This window comes from Erinaceus europaeus, chromosome 16, assembly GCF_950295315.1.
Source record: "Erinaceus europaeus chromosome 16, mEriEur2.1, whole genome shotgun sequence".
In the NCBI taxonomy this organism is placed as follows: Eukaryota; Metazoa; Chordata; class Mammalia; order Eulipotyphla; family Erinaceidae; genus Erinaceus; species Erinaceus europaeus.
The window spans coordinates 176,529-184,168 of record NC_080177.1 but is presented as its reverse complement, the minus strand read 5'-3'; positions in this window follow the sequence as shown (position 1 = coordinate 184,168).

The window sequence follows — 7,640 nt, the reverse complement described above, 5'->3', positions numbered from 1 at the left end:
CACTTACCCTGACAACCCGCTGACCCTGACTCCTCCTAGACCCTGACCACCGCATAGACCCTGACCCCATGGACCCTGACCCCATGGACGCTGACCCCATGGACCCTGACCCCATAGAACCTGACCCCCCATGGACCCTGACCACCCATGGACCCTGACCCCCATGGACGCTGACCCCATAGACCCTGACCACCCATGGACCCTGACCACCCATAGACTGACCCCATGGACCCTGACCCCCCATGGACCCAGACACCCCATGGACCCTGACCCCCCATAGACCCTGACCCCCCCATAGACCCTGACCCCCTTAGACCCTGACCCCATGGACCCTGACCCCATAGACTGACCCCATGGACCCTGACCCCCCATGGACCCAGACACCCCATGGACCCTGACCCCCCCATGGACCCTGACCCCCCATAGACCCTGACCCCCCCATAGACCCTGACCCCCTTAGACCCTGACCCCATGGACCCTGACCCCATAGGCCCTGACCCCATAGAACCTGACCCCCCCATGGACCCTGACCCCATGGACCCTGACCCCATGGACCCTGACCCCATAGAACCTGACCCCCCATGGACCCTGACCACCCATAGACCCTGAACCCATGGACCCTGACCCCCATGGACCCTGACCCCATAGACCCTGACCCCCCATGGACCCTGACCACCCATAGACTGACCCCATGGACCCTGACCCCCCATGGACCCAGACACCCCATGGACCCTGATCCCCCCATGGACCCTGACCCCCCATAGACCCTGACCCCCCCATAGACCCTGACCCCCTTAGACCCTGACCCCATGGACCCTGACCCCATAGGCCCTGACCCCATAGAACCTGACCCCCCCATGGACCCTGACCCCATGGACCCTGACCCCCCATAGACCCAGACACCCCATGGACTCTGAACCCCCATGGACCCTGACCCCCCATAGACCCTGACCCCCCATAGACCCTGACACCCCATAGACCCTGGCCCCTGATGGACACTGACCCCCCTATGGACCCTGACCCCCCCATGGACCCTGAACACCCATGGACCATGACTCCTATACACCCTGACCCCCCATGGACCCTGACTCCCATGGACCCTGACCCCCCCATGGACCCTGACCACCCCATGGACCCTGACCCCCCCATGGACCCTGACCCCCCATAGACCCTGACCCCCCATGGACCCTGACCCGCCATAGACCCTGACCCCCCATGGACCCTGACCCTCCATAGACCATGACCCCCCATGGACCCTGACCCCCCATAGACCCTGACACCCCATGGACCCTGACCCGCCATAGACCCTGACACCCCATGGACCCTGACCCGCCATAGACCCTGACCCCCCATAGACCCTGACCCTCCATGGACCCTGACCCCCCATGGACCCTGACCCCCCATAGACCCTGACCTCCATGGACCCTGACCCCCCATAGACCCTGACCACCTCATGGACCCTGACCCCCATAGACCCTGACACCCCATAGACCCTGACCCCCAATGGACCCTGACCCCCCCATGGACCCTGACCCCCATAGACCCTGACACCCCATAGACCCTGACCCCCAATGGACCCTGACCCCCCATGGACCCTGACCCCCATAGACCCTGACACCCCATAGACCCTGACCCCCAATGGACCCTGAACCCCCCATGGACCCTGACCCCCCATAGACCCTGATGCCCCCATGGACCCTGACCCCCCCATGGACCAGACCCCCAATGGACCCTGACCCCCATAGACCATGACCCCCCCATGGACCCTGACCCCCCATAGACCCTGACCCTCCATAGACCCTGACCCCCCATAGAACCTGACCCCCCATAGACCCTGACCCCATGGACCCTGACCCCCCCATGGACCCTGACCCCCTTAGACCCTGACCCCCCCATGGACCCTGACCCCATAGACCCTGACACCCCCATGGGCCTTGACCCACCCTTCTATTATGGGAGACAGATGATCACAAGGTGCACACTCTCCTGATTCACCCCGTGTGGATAGTTTGACCTGTGTGCCTGGCGGAGAAGTGCCTTTCCTCTCTGATATGGAGACATAGAGCCCAGGACTGCATTTCCTGTGTGTTTGCTCTTCTGGCCATTCAAACAGTGGCTGTAGTTGCTGCCCTCCCCTCCACATTCCTAAACTAATAGGCCTGAGACAACATGCTAAGGTGAAAGATGACTAGCGGGTAATTCGGCAGTCTCCAGACTGAAATATACCAGGCACTGGGTTCTCCCCTGTCTTTGCCCGCCACAGATAAGGCAGATGTACAGCACTCACGTGGGACTCAGGTTCCTTTGTCTGTTTCTGCTACTTTGTAATAGTGAAACAAGCCTGTTGCCTCCACCCCTTTGGAGAGCAGGACCTCAATAAAACTGTGGGCTTTTCAGACATACAGGAGAACTTCCCAGAGGGATCTGGAGTCTGCTACATGTAGGTGTAATAAATTCCTCTCTTTCACCAAGAACTGGCTCAAATCTTGTGCTTTGGGGATCATTTCTGTAACACTTCCATTGTGGACTGCTTCACTATATATATAAAAAAAGAAACTGCTGAGAGGGGGTCGGGCAGTAGCACAGCGGGTTAAGTGCACATGGCACAAAGCCCAAGGATTCGCATAAGGATCCTGGCTCAAGCCCCCGGCTCCCCACCTGCAGGGGCTTCGCTTCACAGGTGGTGAAGCAGGTGTCTGTCTGTCTTTCTCTCCCCCTCTCTGTCTTCCACTCCTCTCTCCATTTCTCTCTGTCCTATCCAACAATGACATCATCAATAACAACAACAATAATAACTACAACAACAATAAAAACAACAAGGGCAACAAAAGGGAAAATAAATAAATATAAAAGAAAAAAGAAAAGAGGGAGTCGGACAGTAGTGCAGCAGGTTAAGCGCAGGTGGCACAAAGCGCAGGGACCGGCGTAAGGATCCTGGTTCGAGCCCCTGCCTCCCCACCTGCAGGGGAGTCGCTTTACAGGCAGTGAAGCAGGTCTGCAGGTGTCTGTCTTTCTCTCCACCTCTGTCTTCCCCGCCTCTCTCCATTTCTCTCTGTCCTATCCAACAATGACAACACCAGTAACAATAATAAATACAACAATGGGCAGGGGGGACAGCATAGTGGTTATGCAAACAGACTCTCATGCCTGAGGCTCCTAAACCCCAGGTTCAATCCCCCGCACCGCCATAAACCAGAGCTGAGCAGTGCTCTAATGTTTCTCTCTCTGCATCTCTCTCAAAAAAATTAAATAAATAATAATTAAAAAATAATAACTACAACAATAAAACAACAAAGGCAACTAAAGGGAATAAATAAACATGAAAGAAACAAAGAAAGAAAGAAAGAAAGAAAGGAAAGAAACTGCTGAGATTCAGGGCCCAGAACTTGTAGTGTCAGGTAATTCTTGGTCGATGCCAATAAACTCTGTTTTCCTGCACCCCAGGTGTCATGACTTTTGTTCAGATTCCCCATTTACCCCACCACCGCGTGGAAGCCTCCTCAGTGCTAGAGCACTGCCATGTGGTGCCCCAGGGATTTGAACTCGGGTCACAAGCACAGTGAAGCAGGAGTCCCCAGCCCCAGTGAGCTATCTTTCACGGGGCTATTCGGCCGCTCAACCCCCAGTGAGGTATCTTTTTTTAATTGTATTTATTTATTTATGCCCTTTTGTTGCTCTTGTTTCATTTTGTTGTGGTTATTATTAATGTTGTTGTTTTTGCTGTCATTGTTGGATAGGACAGAGAGAGAGAAATAGGACATAGAGAGAGAGAGAAAGACAGACACCTGCAGACCTGCTTCACTGCCTGTGAAGCAACCCCCCTACAGATGGGGAGCTGGAGGCTCGAACCGGGATCCTTACGCCAGGCCTTGTGCTTCGCACCACATGCCCTTAACCTGCTGCGCTACCGCCCAACTCCCCCAGTGAGGTATATTAACTTGATGGTTTCTGGGGGGAAAAATTCTCCCTCTCCTGCCACCAGGCTCATTGATGAGACTTGGTACCTGCAAAACCCCTCCACTCCTGTTGGCCATGTTTTTCTTTTTCCTTTTGGCACAGGGTGAGGGACAGAGAACATCCACTGGCCCACTGATCATGCAGCTCCCTGCAGGTGCCCCCTTGTGGGGACTGGGACTCTCAACCCAGGTCCTGGAATGTGTCAAATGCACACTCTACAGGGTGACCCATCTGCTGCCCTAGCTCTTTGCAAGCTCAGTACACCTTGTACCAACCATCCTCAACAGATCCGGAACACTCCCGAGATCTCTGTCCATTTCCAGTCTATCTACGTGCAGCCCCTGCCGCTGTGGCTTCTTTCAGGTGGATTTCCTTTTCTTGGACATCATGCACACGGCATCACAGAGAATGTGTTTTTGGAGTCTTGCTAATATTTTATTTTGTGTTGTCAGACACTGCTTAGCTCCGGCTTACAGTGATGATGGGGTGATGAACCTGGGCCCTCAGAACCTCAGGCATGGAAGGCTTTTTTTTTTTTTTAACAGAGCACTGTTCAATTCTGGCTTCTGGTGGTTGGGGGGGACTGCACCTGGGACTTTGGAGCCTCAGGCGTAAGAGTCTCTGCATACCACTATGCTATCTGCCCCGCCCCATGGAAGGCTTTTACAGAACCATTATTCTGTCTGCCCAACCTAATGTTCCTGCTCTTTCTCTGTTCTCTCATTATCCCCCCCTTTTATTTGTGCCTCCTCCAGGGTTTTTGCCGGGGCTCAGTGCCTGCACCACAAATCCACTGCTCCTGGAGACCATTTTTCCCCTTTTGTTGCCCTTGTTGTTTTATCGTTGTTGTGGTTATTATTGTTGTTGTTGCTATCGTTGGATAGGACAGAGAGAAATGGAGAGAGGAGGGGAGACAGAGAGGGGGAGAGAAAGACAGACACCTGCAGACCTGCTTCACTGCCTGTGAAGGGACTCCCCTGCAGGTGGAGAGCCCAGGCTTGAACCGGGATTCTTATGCTGGTCCTTGTGCTTCACACCACGTGAGCTTAACCCGCTGCACTACCACCCGAATCCCCCCTTTTTAAAAAAATATTAAATTTTTTAAATATTTATTTAATTATTCCCTTTTGTTGCCCTTGTTGTTCTATTATTGTAGTTATTATTGATGTCGTTGTTGGATAGGACAGAGAGAAATGGAGAGAGGAAGGGAAGACAGAGAGAAGGAGAGAAAGACAGACACCTGCAGACCTGCTTCACCACCTGTGAAGCGACTCCCCTGCAGGTGGGGAGCCGGGGGCTCAAACCTGGATCCTTAGGCCGGTCCTTGCACTTTGTGCCACTTGAGCTTAACCTGCTTCGCTATAGCCCAACTCCCCTCTCCTTTTTTTAAAAAAGAATTTATTTATTTATTTATTCATGAGAAAGGAGAAAGAGAGAGAGAACCAGACATCACTCTGGTACATGTGCTGCCGGGGGTTGAACTCAGGACCTCATGGTTGAGAATCCAGTGCTTTATCTGCTGTGTCACCTCCCGGACCACTATTCTCCCCTTTTCATTCTTATTTCATTTCATTTTTTTTTATTGCCACCAGGGTTATCGACAGGGCTTGGAGGCCATTCACACTCCCACACCCCTTATTTGATAGGACAGAGAGAAATTGAGAGGGGGAGATGAAGATAGAACGAGAGACACCTGTAGCCCTGCTTTACTGTTCATGAAGCTCCCTTCCAGCAGGTGGGGAGCAGGAGCTTAAACCTGGGTCCTTGCGCATAATAATAACCTGTGTGCTTAACCAGATGCACCACTGCTCAGCCCTCCCTTCCTTCCTCCCTTCCTTCCTCCCTGTCTTCTGACCAAATCCCTGCTCAGCTCTGGCTTGAACCTAAGACCTCAGAGCCTCAGAAGTGAAAGTTTGTTTTGGAGCTGGGTAGAGAACAATGGTTATACAAAAATACTTCCATTCTTGAGGCATCAAAGGGTCCGGGTTCAACTCCCAGTACTGCCCTATATGGGCCCAGAGCACTTCTGCAGACTCCCTCATGAACCACCAGATGATGCTGTGGGTCCCAGCAACCCAGTGACCCTGTGTGAGCTGCAGACACAACTTGGCAGGCGAGGGAAGGGCTGTGTCATTGACCTCATGGGAGAGTGGCCTCTCCAGGGAGCCGCACAGGATCCCCCTCTGCACCCCACACCTGTCAGTTAGCAGGAGCTGGCATACAAGAGACTGTGGGAGTGGGCCAAGGAGGCCCAGACCAGAGTCCATGCAGCTGGCTTGGTGGCTCCAGTTCAGCTCCCTCCCTTGTCCCCCCCACTAGGCTCCTCTGCCTCCTCTATCCACCTCCTTTCTGTCCAGCTGTGGGGGTGCTGCCCTGCTCCCACAGGCTGGAGGTGGACAATGGGCCCTTATTCTGGGCAAAGAATCCCCACAGTGTCCCTCCCTGCACTCCCACAGGCCGGCTTGCATGGGGAGAAGGTGCCGGCTCCAGGACAGAGGGTGACCCTGGCTTGGGACCCACAAAGCAGACTCCACAGTGAAAGCCGACTGGGGCTCAGTGCCTGCGTGACTTCACAGTGGCCAGCAGCTGCTCTTTGTCCTTCCTGCAGACAGAGAGTGAGAGACAAAGTGAGGGAGAGACACTCCAGCACAACACCAGCAATTGTGCCTCCGCCCTCAGCTGTTCCCAGAAACTGCGCTGGGGAACTTACGTCCCCTGGGAGTTTTCTGATCCCAGATTTTGTTCTTTTTTGGCCAGTTTTTCCATTTGACTGTATAGGACAGGCAGAGTTTGAGGAGAGAGAGAGGGAGAGGGAGAGGGAGAGGGAGAGGGAGAGGGAGATAAATACCTGCAGGCCTGCTTCACCTTTTGGGAAGCTTCCCCCTGCAGATGCTGGACATGGGTGTTGGCAAATGGATCTATACCCTAGTCTGTTTCTATATTTGTTGTTAATAGAAATTCTTTTTTGGGGGGTCAGGTGGTGGCGCAGTGAGTTGAGCCTATGTGGTGCAAAGCACAAGGACCTGCGTAAAGATCCCGGTTCAAGCCCCCGGCTCCCCACCTGCAGGGGAGTCGCTTCACAGGTGGTGAAGTAGGTCTGCAGGTGTCTGTCTTTCTCTCCTCCTCTGTCTTCCCCTCCTCTCTCCATTTCTCTCTGTCCTATACAACAATGAACAACATCAACAATGGTAATAATAATAACCAAAACGAGGCTACAACAACAAGGGCAACAAAAGGGGGGAAAATGGCCTCCAGGAGCGGTAGATTCATGGTGCAGGCACCGAGCCCAGCAATAACCCTGGAGGAAAAAAAAATTTTTCCCCATTTTTTAAATTTTTGTGTGTGTGCCTCCAGTCGTTGGGGCCTGCTGCTGGCACTATGAACCACTGCTCCTGGTGACCATTTTTTTCTTGCCCCCATTTTAGTGGACAGGACAGAGAGAAATTGTGAGGGGAGGCAAGATAGAGAGGCACTGAGAAAGATAGTCACCTGCAGACCTGCTTCACTGTCTATGAAGCGGAGCGGGTGGCTCGAACCTGGGTCCTCACCTCGCTACTATGTGCAGCACCGCCAGACCCAGTTAGTAGAAATTCTATTGATTTTCCCTAAAGGCTCCATGTTTACAAACGTGTGGTTGGCTGTTAATAGGCATCGCCCCAGCCCTGACCCCGACCCCCAGCCCT